Genomic DNA, 23,984 nt, shown 5'->3' with positions numbered 1-23,984 from the left:
AGAAAATAAAATAAAAGGTTGCACTTACTAAAAAGAATCCAATGAACACCAATATTTGTTGGACAATAAAATTGTTTCTATATTTTCATAAGGTACCTGCACAGACTAGAATGTGGTTATGAATAACTGTACCTGTCATCCAAACTCCATAGGTAAACACTTAAATGAATACAAAGGTATGAAAGGCTTTTCAATCATAATTCAAAATTAACAGTATTTTCTTTGAACACAAGCACACATATTCACAGCATACTGACATGTGAAATTTTGCCTATTGTTCAAATTTTTTTATTACATTTTTGTATGTCTCTTGTAGACTTCAACAGAAAATCAGGCAGTTATATCACCAAATCATTACAACCTGACAGTGTGAAAATTCACATAAGATATTCAAATAGTTACCCGAAAAACAGACGATCGATATTTGCCCAAGAGAATTGAGGACAACCTTGTCGCAGAAAGTGCTAAACACTAAGGTGAAAATAAAAGAACATCATTAAACAGATTGAAACAGAAATATTTTTTTGCTTGTTCTTTTTTAATACTGATGTAAATATATGTACATTGGGTCTTGACAAACATAACTTGGCAAGGTACACATCTAGTACCTATTTATAAAAAATAAAAAATAATTACACTTAGCAGTTAACTAGTGCCCGATTGCGACTCTGGCGGAGCGAGAATCATCAGACTGGCGTGAGCGCGGCGGTGGCAGTACAGCCAGCGCCACACCGGCAGAACAGCCACTCCATTAACTGTTGGGTGGTTGGACCTTTGGAAGAGGAGCCACACTGGGAACGCCATGACGTCCGCCAGACTACAAATCACTTATAATCTGGCTGGCGGGCAGCGGCAAAGTTTGGCAGGGGGCGAGGATTGGAGTACCACTTGCCCTTGTACCGCTTAAAACCTTAATCAAGCCCTTAGTGTACATAATCATATTTTTAGAAATCCCCAGTTTGTAGACATAAAATCAAAAGAGTGCAGTTAAAATTGCATGCATCAAATACAAACATTAAATTCTTGATTTCAGCATCCCAACAATATACATATTTTATGTATTTTTTGTGACAGTATTTGTACGATCTTACTTTTGAAAAGCTTATTCTCCATGACTTAAATGAAGTTTATTTTAAGCTGAAGATTAAAGAAAAGACATGTATTAATTTGTGAAAAGAATCTTTTTTTTAAAAAAAGATTGGATATAAGTGTGCATCATGAAAAATACGCACTGTTCTAATTTTTAAGATTAATATTCACCTTTTTTTTTTACAAATTTAAGTTCAAATAAAGAAAACATTATATACAGACATACCCAAAACAAACATTTTTAAAACTAAGATATTTTTGTAAACAGCAAAATCTATCATCATACTTGAGAGCAATTACAATTATCTCATTAAAATAACAGATCCATATTCGATGAACGGTTTGTGGTTAATTCAGTTTAACTTGAGAATGAATAATCTTTAATTTTGCTCTAACCATGAACTGTGTCTTAATGATATAGAAACCAACCTCATCAACTATCCATTGGGGCGTTTTGAGTGAATGAAATAAATTATACAATTTTATGTTCGACACTATTGCTTCCAAACAGCCAACCACTGGTTTCTCCCATACAGCCAAAGGTTTTTCAGTTTATTAGATGCATAGTCTTTTAAATCTGTGGATACATTAGTGATGAACGTATTTTTAAACAAAAATGCAAGACTCCTACATAAACTTTAAAACTTTCAGTCACCCAAAAAAAATTACTTTCACTACGTAGCATTTTACAGAAACGTACTTTAAGTTAACTAGAGTAAACCTATTGTTAACCATAAATTAACTATAAATACTTAACAGCCTTATTACAATGTCAGTCAGAAAGCCTTCAGCCTCAGGTTGGAGGCTTTCCGACCGACATGGTAGCTTTTAAATCCAACCGCCGAATCACAATGTTGGTGGTCTGAGGGTAAACCGGACGGTCAATCCAACTAGGTTCGGACAGGCTTAAGAAACCCGTCGACCAGTCGGAAACCGCCCATAATCCCTTAACAAAGGCATCTCCTCCTTAGGGATTATGATGTCGGTTTCTGACAGCAAATCCATGACAGCAAATCCATGTGTAGGAAAGCAAGTTTGGGGAACTCTGGCAGGGCCAACTTCCTCCCCCCAGCCCTCCTCATTTGGCCCTGGGGGGGGGACATATGGCGCCCTGAGGTGCCTGCCCTATGGTGCAGGAATGTTTTCAAACTTCCATTTTTCAATGGGAGCTTGTGCTGTGAATGGTTTCAGCTTGCAGCACAAGCTCACATTGAAAAATGGAAGTATGCAAATGCACCATGTGTAATCGCATCCTAATTGCAGGGTAGGGACCACTGAACTGAGGGCGATCAGTTACATATCCGCAACAATGTCAATCGGAGCCAACTCGGACTGCCTTTGTAATTAGGCCCATAATGTAATATTATCTTTGAATAATAGAAAGCCCATTTTTTTTTTTAAACAAAAAAGGATATTATTTAATCCATTATATAATTGTAATTTCAATACATCTTTAAAATAAAAAGCTAAACTAGAAACTAGTGTCCAAATTAAAATTCTCATCAAATATATTGTTTGAAAAAAAAGGAAATAAGAAAAGAACAATTTTTGATTCAAAGCCAATTTTTGATTGCATGTAAAGCACTATTTGTTCTAATTTTAAAACTGAAAACTACTAAGATATAATCACAATAGTAGATAGTAATACCAAGCTGCTTGTGAGAACACCCTTAGATCATGACTGTCAATATTTGTTAAAAAATTTCAAAACGGAAATTTGCATATTAATAAAATAGGTAGCAACCTCACCCCCCCAGCGGCACACAAGTTTGATTTTCTGCAAAATTCTCAATCTCCTCTGAAAGTGTTTTGAGTGGAAGAGATGCTGCAGATTCCTGATTGGTCATGCTTCCTGTAAAATATTTTTTTAGATTTATACAGGTACTACCAATGACACAAAAATATTTACAATAATTACCTCTGCATCATATATCCAAATTAAATCCATTACACCTCAACGACATAAAAATGCAGAATAAAAGAGGTTTTGTTACATTGTTAAAAATTCAGTTTGGAAAAACAGCCACTACTCATCCAATCCACCCCAAACCCTGCTCAAACAAAAATAAGTTTTCAAAAATCCCTTATTTAACAGACTGTACTTTTCAAACCATATATTTTTTACAATCTCAGTTTCACGTTCTCTTTCTTAACTTACTACCTTTTACTAAGTATGGTGCCATTAGCCTAGGTTGATGGTATATAATTCCAATACACATCCAACTTTTTCCCATTGCATACAAAAAACACACCCTTCAATGGTTTGCTGCTGCCGATCGACTTATAAGGCCTCAAGATGTCAAGATTGTGCATTGTACGTAAAGGGAGGTTGCTTGCATTAAGCAATCTTACACGCATTCCTTGAATTTGGGCGATAGTGTACGGTCCTTTAAATTTATGTTCCAAAATCCCTCCTTTTCATGTACTTCTCCTGCAATTTTTCTGGGGCACCAACTGTCCTTCTGTAAAGATGCAAGGCTTATATTTCTTTGTAACTCTCTCCTTGAATTTTTCTTTTTGCCTTTCCTGTGCAAGCTCAATATTCTGTTTTGTCTGCTTCTGCAACTCTCCTCTTTTTTTTTCTTTTCATTGATAATGCCCGCATATTCTGTTTCAGTTGGTAGAATAAACTCAAGCTATTAAAGGAAACATAAAAGTCAATCACTATTTTTCATTATAATCACTACGATTAAATGTATTTGAAGAATTTAAAATAAAATAATGTAAGACAGCTCTGCATAATGAAAAATATGCATTTATAAATACAACCTAACCCTCTATTTAATAAAAAAAAGTTCAATCACAATATCAAGATTTATCATAAATAAAACTTATGCAAAAGAAAAGTAACAGAGTGAAATAAGATGTGATAGTTGTCAAAACTTCAAAAGTACCTGCAAGTGAATGTATGCATAATTACAAGAGCTCTATATAGATTTAGACATTGATAGGTGAAATGACTCAGAAACTAATAGACCATTTTAACAATTCTTATAACTCAAAACACAATCATAATTCCATACCTGATCCTCTGCAACCTCACTTGAAAATCTTGCTTCACGGCCATACATAGGTTGAAAAAGGACACTTTTGCTGTGGTATGTGGCTTCGATCTTAAAGCAAACATCGCATGATCCAAAAACATATCCTAGCCGTTTTGATGCTCATCCACATAGTTAGACAATGTGCTGTAAAATAACAAAACAATGAGCAAGTTACATGATTGTTTCTGAAAATATATAAAATAAAGTTTCCGACGCTTTAAATCAAATATTTTCAATTACATTTGTTTCATATAATCTTCGATGTTTCAAGTTAGTATTAACATATTATTGAACACCAAAGGGAATCACTACAATGCCGGTCGAACTCTAGTTCGACCAGCACCATAGCAAAAGCGGGCCCGCCCCACAAGGAGTCAGCGGTGCCGCTGCCCTCATTGGAATGCGACCGCCGGTGCACTCCAGGCCCCATAGCGGATAGCCAGGTGGGAAGGGGGCCCTCCTAGGGGGACAAAAAGTCACTCTACGCCTGCCTTTTCATGGTGTGGGAACCTCCATGAAAGGGCAGGCGGAAAAGGACATTGCATTCCTTATGGCAGTGCCTGATCAGGCACCACCCCTATTGTAGGGATTACTGACCCTCCGATGGTCCGAATGGCTCAGGGCTGTCTCTCCGCCTGCTGCCTCTTACCGCTCGCATTGTATTGCGTCAATCGGACCGCAGCAACAGATGGTCGTCGGACCGCATCTGATGAGTTGTTGTATGTGGTCCGAACGCCATCAGAATAACCCCCCCAAGTACTTGCAAACCTAAAACAATTTAAAATTGAAATATTTTGTAAATAAACTACTGGATAACATGTGTATAAAAAACAGATTCAGAATTAGCTTTTAATGTTAGCATTAGTACGCTAATCTAAACCATTTGTCTGTGGATGATATGCTGCACTTAAAAAAATTTCTATTTCTAAGAGTTTTGATAAATCAGAATTAACCTGCAAATGTTTTTAAATATATTTTATATTCTGATGTTTGAGTTGCCAGTAAAAAGTATCAACAAAGGGAGTGAAATCTAATTATATAGTACACAGATGTGTAACACACCTTTAAATGCACAATTCGACTAACGGGCAGAATCCGAATACTTTTCAAATAAAGAAAATTTTGACATCTAAGTTTCTAAAGCAAACAGACACCTATACTATAATGTGCCTGTCGGCCTTTAATGAATTTGGAGTAAAATCTGTTTCAGCCAAATTAGGGGTTAAATGTAAAAGTTATAAAAGGATGGGTAATAAAAATGCTACATGACTTGCATCACATGGAATAAATTTTGCCTAACAGTAATAACTGGGTAGCAATTAGTGGAGACCTGCTCTCAAACAGAATAACAAAGGATTCTGACTCAGAGGGTGCAATCATCCACTGAATCAAAAGGTGAAGAGCAATTTTAAAATAGCAGTCATTAAATATGACAGATTGGTAATTCCTCTAGTTTATTAATTGATCATGCCATTTCTAAATATATATCTATTACTTTTTCAAATCCCAATTTCCCCTGCTTTGAAGATTATGAATTTCTAGATTTGCATACAATTTTTTTGATAAAAAGATGTTACTTTAATATAGTAAGTGAATAAATAGTAGAGAAACATTAAAGTTGTCACAATATTATATTTTAGATCTACCTTTACTGTTCTTTGTTGCATTCATAAACCATACAAATGAACACATTTTTTTTTCAAAACTTTATACAATAAATTCTTGTTTAAAAAAGTAAATATACCTTTCAAATTTCAGAATTAAAACAAGTACTATTTTAAATAACACACAAATTATTAAAAATGCATACTCAATATTTAATGCCTATTTTATACACTCACTTAATTCACAAACTCCCGTCCTTGATCTGATAGAACCCTTTTCGGACTTCCATGGCGTACGTACATTTGCAGAAGTCTGGAAGCAACTTCAGCTGCACTCTTTGATTATAGTGGAAATGCCTCAACACATTTTAAAAAATAGTCAGTTGCAGTCAGAATATATTTGTATCCTGTAGGAATGGTTGGTAAAGAACCCATCAAATCCACTCCTAAAAGTTCCCAAACTTCTTGTACCTGTTAATATACACATTATAAATAAATGTTATCAAAAGATATGCAAATTCTTTATTTATTTTTTAAAAGTTAGTATTTTACGCAAGTGTCAACCATTTTTATTTAAAATTCAAAATCATACCTACAAAACTGTAATTTCATAAAGCAAAACTTAAGACACAGTACATAGTACATACTTACATTGATTTTAACCCAGAAGATATCTGGAGTGAAGGTTGTTCCTTTTGGCAAGTATCACACTCCTTGAATGAAAAATGAAAAATAAAGCTCTATTAAATAAAATTTGCGTGACCCAAATAACAAATTTACATCAACATGTGACTTCGTATCTCTACAAAGTGTAGATGGCGTTCATGGAAATATTATACCCTCCAACACTAGTGCCTGTCTCAATTCCTTGTAAAAAATTACATTATTTCAAGGACACCTGCCAAATCATTCAGATTTTAAAGAACATATCCTTAGCAATCACAGTCTTTGAATTGGTGCACAGAATATGATAATTGGAGTGAAGGAGTTAATCCCCTCCATCTGCAGGCACCATAACTAAGCTGACCGGTCTGCTGCTCCTGAAGTTCCACAGACTCCGAGAGGCTCAGCAACACAGGTGGTGGTTCAGCATCTCCCTTGAGGCCTGCAGTGTCTTCTCAGCTAGTTTGAAGCCAGTATCCCTCGTCTGAACTGCTGGAACAGCACCGCTGTATACCACGTTGACTTGCTGTTGCCAAGGCATGTTGACTCTCTCCTCCAAAGATCTTCAGGCTCCAAGAAGTTCCAGCCTCCAGCATCTCTTGCTAGCAAGATCTTTGTACTCATTGCATCCTCTGCACCGTGGGCCTGCATCATTGGTGAGCAGCTCAAGGTCCTCTTGTGGCTTCTGTGCCTTTGGCCTGTGGGATCTCTTAAGGATCTTCTTTGGCTGCTGTGGGCTCCCCTGCTTGCTCAGGGTCTGCTCTGACCCTCCTGCACTTGGTGAGTCCTTTCGAACTTGCTGATCCCAACACTGCACCTTCTTTGATTTCCTCATTTATTGCTGCTGCCAAAGCTTGTTGGTGCTCCTAATGGACACCGACCACCTGGTTCTCGACTACCGACATGGGACAGATTGTGAATGGCTCCTTGTCTTCCACAGCATCACCTGGTCTTCACGGCTGCAGCGACAAGGTCACTGTCAACTCTCATGCATCTTCATTCATCGGTGGTCATTGGTCTTCCATGCCTCCTGGTCACTCCTGAGTGGCACAGACACTGCCCCGTCTGCTTGCAGGTACTCCTCTTCTAGAATCCACCCTTTGATTCCACCAGACTGTATCCACCTTCTTTACCAGCTACATCTTCACTGAAGTTCTCCATTGGGGTCTAAGGCAGTTTCCGACGTCACTTCACACCTATGCACCCGGCTTCCCTGCAGTAGGTATCCTGTTCCTGGGGTATCCACAGGTGGGGTTACTCTCCAACCTTCCATCTTCCACTGGGTTTCTTCAGGGTCCCCTGGGAAGGGTCCTTCTTCTTGAACACTGCAACCGTGACTTCGCCATTGACTTGTAATAAGCCCGCTGGCGTGTTTCCACTCTGCACACGGCCTCCGTGGGGTTCCTGGGTAAGTTACCTTGGGTAGTTCCTTGGGTCCCCAGCAATTCTAAGTCTCCTGGGTCCAGTCTTGACTTCGGTTGTGGTTCGCATTCCACTTTATTAGTATATGGTTTGGTCTTCCCCTGGAGACCACTGTGTATTTGTGCTACTTACCTATTCTATTATTGAAGTATTGTGCGTATTGTGATTATATCTCCGGGTAGGATATATTTCCATGTGTTAGTGAGTTTATAATAAATACATATTTTTATACCTGCACTGTGTGGTTCTTTTTCACTTAACCAACACTATATGATTAGTACTGGTAAAACAAGCTGCTTTACACTCCTTCTGGACTAAGCTTGAAGGCTGCTCTCCACAGTTACAAATTGGAGAGCTTTCTATGGCTGTCTAAGACCACTAAAATCTCCACAAGGACTGTCTGGATTAGTGCAGGTTGCTTCACTTAAATAAGTGTGAACCCTATACTAAGCCAGCCTCCTACATACATAGTGGGGAGTTATGAATTTTTATTGAACCATTGTGATTCTTGTATAAAAAATATGTTCTGCAATGATCAGTAGAAAGAAGCAGATGAAAGTGATTAGCACTATAAGGACAGTGTGGATTTCTGTTCCAACCATGTGCTTTAAAATAATGGAAAAGACTTGCAGCATGATTTTGAGTTTGGCAGGCATGCACCGGGATGCCACGCCACTGCCCCAGGAACGCAAAACTGCACAGCTGCCCACCTGAAAGATTAAGAATAATTTCATGGTCTGGCGGGTGGCGTGTCAGTCCAGTGGAGTGGCAGTGTAATGGCTCATATGTGACCCTTTAACTGCAATGCAACTGGATCACTAGTGCACATTGCTGCACATCATAACTGTTAAGCCCATGCCGTGCTGGAATGGGGTGCGTGCACACATGGTGGCATAAAATGTGCATCCCTGCATAGACCACCGTGCACATGGCCATTTCTTTACTTACCGCCAGCATTTTCATGTAGTAACAACCTCCAAGAGACCGGCAGAGATGAGTCATAATATGCTTGGCGGTGCCTTAGGGCACAACAAAGCATATTGCGTCATCACGAACGCGCCCCAGGGTGGTCCGACCGCCCAAGTTGTAATCCAGCGGTTGTAGTGGTCCATCAAACTCAAAATAAGGCTCTTGGACTCTTGCCACTGTACGGAGTTGCCTAGATCGGGGATGCATGCACCACATAGAGCTAGCCAAAGAATGATCTAAATTCTGTGCCTAATTAAAGGCAAATCCAGAGGGGGCTGAGGTATGGGAATTGATTAATACACAGTGCTCCCAGGTCGACAACTTGGAATTCAGGGCCCATTCACAGGCCTGGCTTGAGTACATCTCTTGGGCCTATTTGAAAGTTTGGGCTAATATACCTGTATGCACTTACAAAGAATAGCCCGTCATTGAATGTCGCTTGCTCACCATTTGGAAATGGCCAGGGACCAGGGTGGATGGATTCCTGGCTCTAAGGCGAAAGGTGACAATAGTGGCCCCGTTGTCTGTGAATTCAGCCCCATGCCACACGGACACCACATACATCGTTTAGGCAATAAACTCTACCAGACTGGCCAATAAATAGGGATGGACATAACTCTGAGAAACACTGTAGATCATGTGACTAAACCAGAGGGTAGGATCATAAAGTTTGTAGGCACAGCAAGAATTGCATGGGTGACGTCCAGCAGCTACTTCCCAAGTCAAGCTGAAGGGGAACAATTTAAAAAACATGTGGTTGCTGAGGTTTACAGAGGGAGCGGAAGGGACACAAACATAAAGGTCTTTCGAGCATGAGTCAATACTTGGGCCATAAACAACTGCATATGTCCTTGCTCTATTGATCATCCCTTTGATAGAGGGGACATAGACCTACATAAGTCCTCCCACTATATACAGTCATTTCCAAACTCATTAACTTCTAAGACCAGACTCTATTGTTCATGCCACCAGCATGCAAGGAAATCAATTACTTAATTTGATTATGGTCATTTTCCCGGAGTATGCCAGATTTTTGCTACCATGGGTAACATTCTAAATATGGTAAAACAGAAGCTGGGAGTGTAGACGTTCACTGATCGTGATGTATCCTGCTAGGCACATAGTTCTTTTATGATCGTAGACATTCTTGATATCCTGGCAGCCGTGAGGGACTGGGTGGAGGAGCAGAAAAGTATCTAACTAAAACCAATAATTGCAATCTGAAATCTTATGCAGACTCTAAGGGGTGACACAATAACTGGGGTGTCTTGCCCTTCTTCTTAGGATAAGAGTGGGACTGCAACTGGTTAGCACTACTGCGTTTTGGAAATATTGGGGTGACCGTTAAAGAACTCCTTGCTTGAATGGTTTTTTCCCCACCTCTTTCTTCCTCTGGGAACCATGAGTGAGTGCCCCCCCCCCAACAGACATGGATTTGGATACTCTGTTGATAGCCTAGAACTCAACCTCCTCAGCAAGATTCCAGCAGTCAGTAAGCTTGCTGTCATCTATGTACGGGCACATGTTTGCTAAAGATATTAAGAGAATGTGTTCACTAATAACCAAATGTTAGAACAGATTAAAATAAATAACTTTGCTGTCCCTCGACTAGCAATTTAGTACCTAACTGGAGTAACCCAAAAAAAAAACACCCAGGATTGGTTCCGAAGCCTCTGGAAATTCCCTTAATCGTTGGTGAACAATTTTTATGAGTCATCCAACATTTTTCAATCAAAATGGTCCTCACTGTGGTACACTTTGTATGGTCCCCAAACTCTCATCTTAGAAGTGGTTCTCTCCCAAATGTTGGCATGAATTTTTAAGACTGCCCCAAACCCATTGCTCCGCAGAAACCCAGTATACCGTTAGTGCCACTGCATAAGCAGAATACCCTTTATCAATGTCATCTCCAAAGCATAAGGCTGAGCACCAGATGTAGAGTAAAACTAAAAATGCAACTCTAAGAAAAATCTAAAATGATGTTGCTTGTGAAGGGGCAACATACACATAGTTACTGTAACGCAAGTCCTACCCTCAACAATAATCACCTTTGTTAAATAATGACTTTCTGGGTGATAAATTGTAAGCACCCTGACCTAAAAGTAATCACAAATGTTAGTCATGGGAAATCACAACACATCCTAAAGTATTCTGTGCTCATCCTCCGTTAGCTTGGCACAGGACAGTCGCCTTAACCTAAGAAGCAATGTTTAAAGTATTTGTGCAACACCTCAAAGATTAATGCTTCCCTTCCAGTCCTGGATCCAGATTCTCTCCAGGAGAGTTCATAGCCCTTTCTGTGTGGACCAGACACAGTCTAATCAATTAAAAGTGTGAGGTTGTGCCAAGCTTGTCCCTCCTGGCCTCCAAAAGGCCCATCAATACACACCTAAACTCATTTCAGTGTGACTATCTAGATGGAATTCACATATTTCAGCTGTCTGACAACACAGCTCGAACAGAGACAAAGAGCTGGAACCAATTTTGCTAAAGAAACTAAATGCCAACATTCTGAACGTGGGATTTGCTAAACTTGAATTTGAGATTCAACTTCCACATGAAGTATGATTATAAATAGTGAGTACATTAACACCAAACTATGTTTAAGAGACAGGCCATGCAGTAATCAAAATACGAAACCATGTGTTTTCCAGTACAGAAACAGTTAAAACTTTAAAGTACATACCCAACCTTTTTAAAAACAATAAAATCTGCCTTATGGGTGATATAGAGACTCTCTTGTTGGTGACATTTATAAAAAAAAAAGTAAAGGTTTACGGATGGCAAAAGATTTATCTTGTCAAGTCGAAGTGGCAATGTAAAACTGCACATACAGGTTTGACAATGGCATAACTGACCCATGGCTAGAGTACAAGTTGAGGTGGTATAAAAATAAGTGCTAAAGGACCGGTATTAGCATTCTATTTACAGACCACGAATACAGGTAGTGAACTTTTCAATGATTGTAAAATTACACTAAATTTTCCCATTTGAGGTCAAGCCAATGATTACCTTATAAAAGGAAGGAAAAAAACAAGCACTTTGCAATTTGTGATCAGTCATTAAGTGCACGGAGTTTGATCCAAGCAAACACAAGGTCAGAAAGATGTAGGGATCTAGGAAAAAACTTGGGGGATGACCACACTATTTATGGCAGAAGCTGTTGAAAAAGTTTCAACATCTTGTGGTCCGGGATGGGACGGAGTCAATCATCCTTCGTTGGGTACAAGGGAACAGCATCCATGACACAATTCCTGTTCCATGATTAATGAAACCTCTACTTTTTATAGAAGAGCTGCCACCTCCTATTGAAGGATGTCAAGGTGTTCCTTGGAGGGTAAATTTGGAGTGTGGTGGGGGAGGAATAGGGGGAAGTCAGAATGAAGGGAAGAGTGTGGCCCTTTTTATACTAGCTGAAAGACCCACTTCCAAAGTGGTAAAAAATAAGAGGCTCCATCCACATTGGCTCCTTATAGGTCATGATGAGTACAGCAAGACTGATTCCCTTTGGTAGAGGGGGGTGGTAAAGGAGGAGAAGGAGAGCTGTTGGAGAGTTCCACAGAGCCTGCCCCTTTTCCGTAGCAATGGAATCTGCTGCTGCAAGTGGTACTGCTAATTCTGGTTAAAGGACAAACGTCTATAAAATAGATATTTACAACCTGTAAAAAAAATTGAGCATTATATATATTTCACCAAAGAATATGAATTTCTAAACTACACATGGAAGGGTACAATCAAATACAAACTAAAGTTCATAGTTCTCATTTAGAATACCAAAATGACTTTACTTACTGCTAAAAAATAAAGCACCCATAAATAGGGCACAATGGTGATTTTTACCAAATGATACTGAATACCGGAAGATAGATAAGTGTATTCATTACAACAAAATTTAATATGCTTAACCCAAACATATTTATCACATCAACGGGATAGATTTACAGTCTAGGTATCATGCAAGAGTGATTTGTGTGCACCACACACATAACTAAGAAAATCAATAAAATTACAGTTGCAAGCTTAAAAAAAGTAGACGACTGTGACTGCATGAAAATACTGGTTTCTTTGGGTGACGGTTGAACTTGCACAGTTAGAACAAACTGGGAAGAGGTCACATGACGGACACAGTAGTAAATAAAAAAAATAACACTCTTAAATTCCTGGTTTTGGTGCTGGTAGATCAGATTTGCACAGTTGCCACAAAATCGGAGGAGGGCAGGTGGAGGAGATATAAGTAAATATAACTCATTGTGTAAATGCTCGGTCCGGATGCTAGATGCTTGGACTTACACAGCTGGTCTAAAGGATGAAAAAGTCACGAATGAATACTGTAGTAAAAAAAATGTATATTAATATTCAAAAATAAATAACAGAGTTTATTTGACATATCAATTAGTAACTAGTACTTAAGAGATATAACGTTTGCCTTCTTTCAAACTGGGAGTGAAAAGACTTAGGGTCCTATTACAAGTCTGGTAATCAGATGACCACCACAATTGTGGAGGCGTGGCGCATCTAGCCACTGCCGCACATGCAGTGCGACTGCCTGATTACGACTCGGGCAGTCAAACGGCCCGAGGACTGCCAGATCTAGCAGGGAACAGCCTGATGTAGGAGCAGCAATCAGGGGCCACAATATGCTTGGCTAAACCGCCATGGTACCACCAAGCATGTTACGATTTTTTTCTTAGCCAGGGTTTTCATGCGGTTCCACCACCAATGAAAACCCTGGCAGAGAGAAAACAAATGGGGCAGTGCAGAGCCCCCCTGAGCCTCGTACGCATGTGCATGCACACAGGGGAGCATAAGATGTGCCCACCTGTGTGCATCCACATAGGTTCATGTACGGAATGGACTTTCGAGTCCATGCCTTGCAGCAACCTTGTAGTGCGATCCCATTGCAATGGCTTTTTAATGGCACCACCGCCTTTAAAAGAGGTACCTCAATGGGACCTCCATTCATCCTGCCTGCCACACTACTATAAATTCGTAATCTGGCGGGAAGGCAGGGTGACCTTTGCCAGAGCAGTGGCAAGGAAGTTTGCACCACCACCCCACCACTCTGCCAAAGACTCGTAATAGGCCCCTTATTGGGTAATTACAACTACGGCAACAAAGTACAGCTGCAACCCCTGGGATCCATGAACCCTCGGAGTTGTTGCAACAGTCTTAGGCAGCAATATGCTGGCGGTGCCAATACAGCGCCGACAAGCATATTATGAGTTTCCTTACTGGTCTCCTTTTCATTGTGGTGAGCTCACCATGAAATGTGTAGCAGTTAGGAAAGTAAGAGTGGCCTGAAGGGCCCCCTGTTTTGCACATCTGCATTGGAGTGCATGCAGAGTGGCACTCTGCACACCTAGTTCCAGCACAGGATGAAATGCAGGATATGGTACCTTTTTTCCCAGGCTGGAACGTGCTTTGTTGGTCCCAAAGTGATGGTCCCAAAGTGCTACCTTTGTAAGGCTCTCATAAGAGCCTTAGAAGGGATGGCCGTGTGACCACCAAAGCAGCGCACGTGAGACCAGGTTGTAAGTATTTAATATGGTGGGCGGTCCGACTGTGCTGGCGTTGCTGCCCACTATAAGAGTGCCAAACCTGTAATAAAGACCTAAGTGAAGAGAGAAGAATGGTAATATTTACTATACACACACCATTCAATTAAGCCTTAAAAAACAACTCATTCACTACTAACTAATAAAATAATTTCAAATACATGGTAAATACATAAAAAATATATATATGTTAATATATAAAAATATATATAATATAAAATTAAATAAATTAAACATCGATTACAATTTTCAATACACATAATAATTTATTACAATTGATATTAAAATAAAAATAGAAATCTCAATCCTGGAAATAAAAACAACCAATACGTACCAGCTTTTTCACGTTTTAAAAGCTAAAGAAAAGTAACACATCCATTGTTAAATAACTTAAGTATAATAAATTAAATAACCATTTGTAAAACTATCACTTAAATAACTTTCTACCCTATGCTTCCACAAACCACATTTCCATTTAACATTAATGTTATTATTTAGACATATTAAACAATGCAATATTTATAAAATTAATAACAATTATCAAGTTTTCCTACAATAAATATATTTTGTTTACCAAGACACCATTTATCGATACAAAACAAACAATGCACAGCGAATCTATAAATTAAAAAAAATGAATTGCCATCATTTTTTAGAAAACATTAGCAAATAATTAATAATAAAACAATAATAAATCAATTATATTTAAATAGGTTCCCACACTTTTCTCCAACAAATGCTACAACTCACACCTACTACATAAAATAAAAAGTAAATTAATTACATACTATACATAATATTTTTAATCTCAATATTTTTCATCATAAACTTTTTTTTAATTATTATAGTTGATTTCCTAAATACGCTTTACCCCTTATAAAATAGTACAAAAAAAACCCTAAAACAATTAAAAAATATATTAATTACATATTTATGAATTAGTCTTTCATTTACTTTCCACCACATACCCCTAAAATACGCGCAACCTGTACCTAAAACTTTAAACAAAAATAATTCCATTCAACACTAAAATAAAAAAGTAACCGATATGGGTCAGATTTGCCTCCGACCACACCGCCGTGGTGTGTGAACCGACCGACCATAGTTGGGCAGTTCCGACCACCTAATAACACTGCGACCAGTTGCAAACTCCCATTTCCCTATTGGAGCTTGTGCAGCACCAGCGCATTCTTCAATAGAGAAATGGGAGTTTGTGTAAATCCCTGCAACGTTTGGCAGGCACCGGTGCAGGGATTTACGGGGGGCACCATAAGTGCCCCTCTGGCCCACAACCGTAGGCCGCAGAGGGAAGGAGGCCCTGTTATGGGCTCCATAAGTCACTTTCCGACAGCCGTTCCATGTCGGAAAGGCCAGAATGGAAAGGAGGTCTGAAACAGACATCGTAATCCCGAAAGTGGAAACCCCGTCCTTAAGGGATTATCTTTTGGTTCCGACTGGCCAACGGGCTCCTTGAGCCTGTCGGAAGCCAGCCAGAATGACCGCCTGGTTTACACTCCGACCGCCGACATCTTAATGTGGCAGTCATACCGTAAACCTACCATGTTGGTCGGTAAGCCTCCGACTTGCATTCGAGGCTTACCGACCGACATCGTAATGAGGCCCATAATATGAATTAAAATATGATCATCATGTAATTATAATTAAATCACTCCCCCATTATCCCCACAAAACACACATAAAAATACAATTATACATAAACCAATGATACAAACATAAGTATTAATACACTAATTTTTAAAATTCAAGATAAAAATTTACTAATATTGAATTACATTCAATAAAAGTACCTGCCTGCACCCCTATAAACACCACAATGAGCCCTTGTCTTAGAAAATCCACAAAATATTGAAATTTAAATATTAAAACTGCTACCAAATATTATAGACATTTTTGAAAAATACGTTTAATGTACAAACATAATTTAAAATTATTTTGGAAAGGATATAATTTCCACCTATATTTTTCGAAACTATATTAATAATTTCCATATTTTGTATCATGTATTAATAAATTCAAATATTCTTTAAAAATACATGGATTTGAGATTTTTAAAATAAATATAATTTAGCCCAAAACAAATTATTTTGGCACACATTTTTTCTAACAGATGATATTTTGAACTCAATATTTAAGTCTGACGATTTCTTATTTCAGATATTTTGGGGGTCATTATGATAGCGGGCGGATCGCCACCGCCCGTATGGCGGTAGCGATCTGCCGGCCAAAATCTATCGCCCGCATAACTTTTCCCCCGCCACATTATGATGGCGCGGGGGATCCCGGCGGACGGGAAGACTGTCCGCCGGTTTTCCGCCGGTATGCAATCCACCCGATTGCCTACCGGGCGGAAAAGCCCGGGAATATGGTGGCGGTGCCTTGCAGGCGCCGCCATCCATATTATCATCATGGCGGTGAATTGCCTTTCCATGGCGGAGACTCCGCCATGGAAAGGCAGGCGGTTTTGTCTTTGGGGGCCCGTTGCGGGCCCCCAGGGTGTTGGGGGTGCACATGGAGGGTACCTATGGTACCCCCTGCATTTGCATGCATAAGGTGACAGGCACCGCGCGGTGCCTGTCACGTTGTGCATGCAAATGCACAACATGCATTTTACACATTGCGGCGGGTGCTGCTTGCAGCACCGCCCGCCTGAATGTTTAAAATGCGGGATGCGCCCGCCAGTCTGGCGGGCGCATCCTAATGCCACTTGCGGGACCGCTGCGACAATGGCGGGCTGTCCCGTTTCCCGATACGGTGTCCGCTCGCCATCGTAATAGGCCCCTTTATCTCTAAACCATTACAAAGACTTTAAAAACAAAAATTAAGAAAAGTTCCTTCTGAAACTCAATTTGTTTAAATAGATTAGCTGTAATGTTTATGTCACCATTAGTAAACAAGAGTTTATATACACTATAGCATTGCACATATACATAAATGTGTTTGTATAAATGAGGAATTTATACTCGCCATTTATCATTTTTCAGCAACATGACATCAAGTCTTGAAGGTGCACAGTTTCACACTTTCCATGTTTTGTGGCAAGTAGTAAGAGCACATTAAACATATATCATGTACATGAAAGTGTAATTGTAGACCGCCAACAACACAGGGATTTATAGGTTAGGTGAAAAAACTGGAAAGTCGAAGATTTAAATAAAAATTGAACATCGCAGAGGTAAAGAAGCAAATTACATTGCCATGCTTAATAGACAATCTCATCAAACTTTTCTGAAAAACGATACTTGAGCAGTTGTTGGACTGGTGTGAGGACCGCCTAATATTTACATTTTTACAGAAAAGATTTAAGGACAAGCTTAAGGCCGTTCATCATACCTTCAAGTTCTTGCTGGTGAAACGGGGGACAGTGGGAGTGACCAAGTGAGATTGTTACCAGGCGTTTGTTTACCTGAGCACCACATTAAATTGGTCCAACAAGGGAAATTATAAGAGTTGCTCATTGGGATGAGGACCCTACGTGACCCTCTGCACTTGATTAGGCTAATCAATGAGGGAAATTTTATCACAGTATAGTGTAGTGTGAAAAAAAAGTAACCCAAGCATTTATTGTAAAATAAGATGTATGCAAGGTATGCCTCCTTGGCCCACATTTCTTCTTGGAAGTCATTGACAACTGTATTGCTTACTTATCAAATTGCGTCATCGATTATGTATAGTAGTTGAAAAAACATCGCTAATCTTTCAGGACGACGTGTTGTGGTTGTCCAAAACCAGGAGGAGACTGCAAAATCTGTTCGATAGTTGTAATCAGTTCTGGTGAGCGTGTTGCCTTCAAATGTACATGTCTAAGACCAAACAGATGTCTACACCAAAAAGGGCAGGGCAAAAGGGATTATGAAGGTAGTAACGAAAGTACTGGAAGAGTCCAGAAGTTTGAATACTTGGGAATAAGATTAAACGAGTCAGGCGGCAGGGGCTCACAGATCTTAAAAAGCACCCTAATTTCAAACCAGCTGGCTGGCGCCATACAAAAGCTCACCAAAAAAACAGGATGGTCTAGTGAAAGGCAAGCAGTGGAAATAAAGACCAAAGCTAGGGTGCCAGCCCTGAACAAAGCAGAACTATTGGGTCATTGCAACACCACTGCCCTGAGCAGAATAGAAAAAATATTCCTTAGAAACCTGGTGGGTCAATGAAAGGGCAATTCACTGATTCTGTCCCGCTTGCATCTGGAGATCCAGGAGATATTTTCACTAATGTCGTTAAGCCTCCCCAAATCAATTGGCTTCAAATCGGGAGCACAGACACTTTGCGTCATGTCAAGGAGGGCCTGCAGAACGTCTTTTTGGCATATGCAGCAGAGAAAACAGATAGCTATGGGTGTTCAGAAAGAGATCTATTGATCGGAACCTAAGGAAATTCTGGAGTTAGCCACAGTACATCCACAGAGTGGCTGTGACCATAATTAAAAAAAAAAAAAATGAAAGGCAATGAGCTTAGGCGCAAGAACCATTCATCCTTGCTAGGGATTCTACAAGCGCCTGACTTTTCCACAAATCTGTGTGCAAATTCAAGGAATTCCTTGATTTTATATGTCTGGCACATACTCGTTTATGAACAAAACTATATAGGAAACAATTTATAAAAAGATAATATACAAACAATCAAACACTTCTTATGTGTACCCCCATTGGTCAAATATAACTACTATTAGACCTATCTTTAATTAAATCTCTTTATTTCTTGTTGTTTTTATCTTTTTTTTATCTTTTTTTACAGTTGAGGGTCATTTCATTTTTGTTATTTCTTTATAGCCCTTCAAGGGCTATAAAGAAATAAAGAAATAAAGAAATAACAAAAATGAAATGACCCTCAACTGTAAAAAAAGATAAAAAAAGATCAAAACAAATAAAGAGATTTAATGAAAGATAGGTCTAATAGTAGTTATATTTGACCAATGGGGGAACACATAAGAAGTGTTTGATTGTTTGTATATTATCTTTTTATAAATTGTTTCCTATATAGTTTTGTTCATAAATATTTGCTTTAAAACCCTGAGATAGGAAATCTAATTAGGGGTACCCTTGTTATGTTACAATATATGGCACATACTCGTTCCCTGGACCTCAAAATTAGATATGGTTCTCTCTCTCTAGCAACCTTTACCACTGACAAAGCAAAATCAGGGAATTAACTTTTGTTTCTATTAGAAAAATGCACAGTAAAGTTATGAACATGTTCTGTTTTTCTGTCCCTTTATGCAAAACCAAAGTGCAAAAGAATTGTTCACATCTGCGGAGCCCTTAGCCTATTAAATAGCAGAATATAGAGTATATAAATGACACCTCCTCATTTGTGGTTTGTTTCTTTTCAAATTATATATTGGTTAATTAGAGGTTAAGTTCTGGCCATTGTAAAAATTGATGCACAATTCTGGTTGTTTCTAGATTTGTGCACATAGCTTAATGAATTTAAAGTACATTGGTAGACACAATATAAAGTTATGCTCCAGATGTACTTTCCATATCCTATACGGTTGTAATTGTACGGTGAAATTCTATATTTTGTTTTTTAATTATTTATTTTTACATTAATATCGTAGCCATTTTAAATATGTTAATAATGATTTTTTTGATGCTTTAAAATGTTTAAAAATATCATTAAAACAAATGCTAGACATACTAATTAAGCAAATTACAAATAATTTAACAAAAAATCCAAAAGATTGTAACTACTTGAAAAACCATGACTTGATGAAAAGGAACTTTAGTTGTACAGTTTTCATAAACATTAATAAATAAATGTTTACATAGACCAATGCATTGTAGATATACTTACAAAAGTTTTGGGAAGTTGGGAAATTTATACTCACAATTTTTCATTTTATAACGATATAACATCACATTTTGAAGGGGCCCTATTTGAAATTTAAAGGGGTTAGTGGCAAGGAGAAGAAGACCATCAAACAGATATGATGTATATGAAATGGTAGTTGTAAAGCGCAAACATAACTGGGACTGAAAGGTTCGATGAAAAAACAATAGAACCGAAGAAGTAAAAGAAATTTGGTAAGACAGAAGTGAAAGAGCCACTTACATCTCCCACCGGAGGCCTGGCTCCGACTCAGCATTACCCTTGGACCTTCAAGTCCCAAACATATTGATCTTTAATGTAGCTTCTACATGCCATCCATGCTCTGCCATCATGTGCCATAAATGAAAAGGAAATAAAAAATATAAAACCCTGGTGACGAAAGGAAGAAGAAAGATAGCCATGTAATGGGTAAATTGAATAAATAACCCAATAAAAACATGGAAAATTCCCAAATAGCCTGCTTGAACAAATTGTGTGATGATAGGAAAAGTCTTTATTTCACTAGCCTGCTTCTTCGAAGTTAAAATAATTGCGAGCAACTTGCAATAAATCAGTTCTGGCTGTAGGCTGCAAAGAAAAATGGTGGATTAGAATGAAACACTTGTACATGTTAATTTTGTAACTACACCACCAACAATATAGCAAATAAACAAAAGGTAAATTCTGGCATAGGTGGGCAAAAGCCTCAAGGTATAAATGAACGTGTTGGCAGATAATGGTTAATGTACGCCAAAGTTGAACACCTACTACTTACTGTGGGAAAATAGGATGAGGCTGCTGGATAACTTTGCTAAGGAGCCACTAGTTCAACAGAGGATTGGCACCTGGATGGGCTTTCAGCGTCCACAAGTCCACATAGGAGGACAAGTAAGGCCTTGGTGATGCACATGAAAGCAAAAAATCTAACAATCAAGTGGGTGAATTGCATAATTTGAAGCAAGAAAACCAGTGACCAACCCTTGCTTCACAGTTTGACCAAGATCCTGTCTTCAGGCACTCCAAGGATCTTCGCACAAAGTTGTCTAAACACTTATTTCCCAATTTTTTTTTTTTACATTTCTTTTTATTAAACATTTCAATGACAGTACATCCATCCAATACAGGCGAGCGACCTTATCATTACACATTATCAACAGTGACTTCCGATAGATATCATGCTTATTTAACAGATTATGTTAAGGGGTGTCAAGAGTTTCAGATTCGCTCGGTCGACCAGGCGGGGTACAGATGTCTCCTCTGTAGTGATTCCAGGCACCCCATACCCTCCGCCATTTCCCGGGACGGCCTCTGGCCACATAGACTGATTTTTCTCTGAACATGCACCAGTCTAGGTCCTCTTCCCATCTCCTCAATTGGGGCGGCTGGACTGCAACCCACTGCTGTGCTATGTTCCGTTTGCCGATCATGTAAGCCAGGGTTGCCCATTGTGTTGTATAGGTGTTAAGATCTGTGGGCTCCCAGACGTTCAGGAGACACCGACGGGCCTCCACCTGGACGCTTACCACTAATACCTCTCGCAGCATGTGATGTATTTCCCTCCAGTATGATTGCACATGATGACATTCCCACAGGATATGAAAAAAAGGATCCTACCTCCCCACACCCTTGTCTACACTCTCCGCCTTTCCCATCTGGACCAAGCAGGGCCCCGTGATATATGTCCTGTGGAGTATTTTGAGTTGCACTAAACGCAGCCGAGCCTGAATTGCGACCTCTCGCGGGGATAATACCGCCGCTTGCCAGTCCTCTTCGTCTAGTTCCAGCCCATCACTGCACCATTTCCCCTTAAGGGCCTGCAATGGAATCGCCATGTGATTGATAAGTTTCTTGTATATAAGGGAGATGGTTTTTACTGGCAGATGACCATCTAATAACCTATCCTCCAGGGGGGGGGGGGGGGAGGGGGGAGGCGGCGTCCGGGGGCCTTGTGTTACTTGGAATCAGAGCACGCAGAGCATGTCGGATTTGGAGATATCTATAGAGCTCAGAGTCTGCCAAGCAGTATTGAGTTTGGAGTGAAGTGAATGGAAGGACTGTCCCCTCTCCCCAGATGTCTCTGATACGCGAGATACCTGTAAGGTCCCACTTATCAAACCCTTTACATTTCCAGAGGCTCCCAAGTCTCTCAGAGCTCCACAATGGAGTGGCCAAAGTTAGCTTGTTGTCCCATTGTAAATATTTGTTAACTACATGCCAAGTATGGACGGCATGCGCTGTCTATTTCCCTAAATTAATGTCAGCTCCCTACACTTCCTCTATGACTTTGCCAATGCATTCTCGACTTTCTGGCCTCCAATTTCCTCAACTATGTTTACTAGTACAAAGGTCATTGGAATAGAATACTTTGATTGAACCAGGATCACTAGGTACTCTGTTGAGTTCAGAGGGCATGGCAATGTTTCAGCGCAGAGGACTTTTGTTAAGTTGCAGTGGAATGAGAGGGATGAAAACAAAAGGGTATGCGCAGTGCCTGCTGAACCCTTGCTAAATTGAATGTCGAGAAAGGAATCACTGCGTTGACCAGCAAATAGTGAACCAAACAAGTCACAGGGTACAAGCTGCCATCTCACATGGCTGTATATAACAATGCTTCTCGCTATCGAAAGAGAGTGTTACTAGGCCAATGACACTAGCGATCTGAAACCGCTAATAATTTTGCCTTCATTACTGCTATCAACCCTTGTGTATGGATCAGAAATAATGTTAAGTGCTGAGGCAAGTCTACTTGAATAACTGGTGATAAGATCGTATAAACACATTTCCTGGTTACTCAGAACCATCCTCATCCGCCCAAAAAAGGTTGGAGTTCTCAATAACAAAATATTCACTCGCTATACCTACGGCATTTATCAAGCTCTGTCACAAATTGCGCTCAGATGCAGATGATATGCTGGCCCATCCAGTTTGGACTGAAATCAACCTCGAAAGGGGGAATGGAGACAACAAGAAAAATCTTGAGAGCAGTATTAAGAGGCTTGAGTTGGGCACTCTGTGGAATGCCAATATATCTGGGCAAGCTTTCAAGAAAGCGGTAAACAAATCTATTAAACTGCAAGTTGGGTGACAGATACAGAAAAGCTGTCCAAGCAATTACATGGGTGACTGGTCTTGAAATCATACTCCACCCTAACAGAATCGCCTCTTCTAGTAACAACCTACCATTGGACGATAAAACAGACATACCTGGAACTGGGCTCAGTGGGATACCCACACAAGATTTACCCCCCCAAAAAGAAGGAAGGCGGCCAAGGAGAGACAACAGTTGCCACCTATGTCACATGGGGGATGAGACTTTACCACACGTCATAAGTATTTGTCCTGCTATGGTAACACAGCGAAGTTTATTAAGAATAGAGTTTAACAACCAAGGAGTCAGGACCTGTAAAGACACACTGATGGAGTCATTGGACCTAAGAAATGCAATGCTGAACATTAGAATAGTACAGTTCCTGGCTTTTTTAATTAAACTCTGGTTAGTGTAAAGGTTTGGACAGTGGTGAGGTTGGGAGGGGGGGGGGGGGGTTGATGAAGAGAGCCAGATAGTAATCCATGGGGTCATTCTTCATGCAGTGATGGTTCGCTAGGGAAATGGACATAAGCTGCTTCCTATCCCATCAAGCCATGTATCATTAAAACATAATTTATGTCTGCTCACAGAGTTTTAGCACTTTCAGTGCAATTTGCAAAAATGCATTAACACTATTACCTCAGCTCTGAAAACATGCACCAATCTCACCAGATCACCTTTTCCTGGCATGAATTTGCACAATAGAGTTTCCTTTATGTAA

General features: G+C 39.5%; 1 long non-coding RNA gene across 1 annotated transcript in view; it reads right to left on the bottom strand.

The window, feature by feature from the left end:
• Positions 1–336: 336 nt before the first annotated feature.
• Positions 337–23,984, bottom strand: part of LOC146797960 (uncharacterized) — a 46,224-nt gene continuing 22,576 nt past the window's right edge. The window contains exons 2-6 of the long non-coding RNA XR_014968570.1: positions 6,389–6,450; positions 5,975–6,208; positions 4,731–4,901; positions 4,113–4,277; positions 337–3,725 (exon numbers count right to left, since the gene is read on the bottom strand). This is a non-coding gene — a long non-coding RNA (uncharacterized LOC146797960). The remainder of the gene's footprint in view (positions 3,726–4,112; positions 4,278–4,730; positions 4,902–5,974; positions 6,209–6,388; positions 6,451–23,984) is intronic.

This window comes from Triturus cristatus, chromosome 9, assembly GCF_964204655.1.
Source record: "Triturus cristatus chromosome 9, aTriCri1.1, whole genome shotgun sequence".
NCBI classification, from domain to species: domain Eukaryota; kingdom Metazoa; phylum Chordata; class Amphibia; order Caudata; family Salamandridae; genus Triturus; species Triturus cristatus.
Note: the sequence above shows the minus strand (reverse complement) of the source record. Positions and strands in the feature narration are given on the sequence as shown.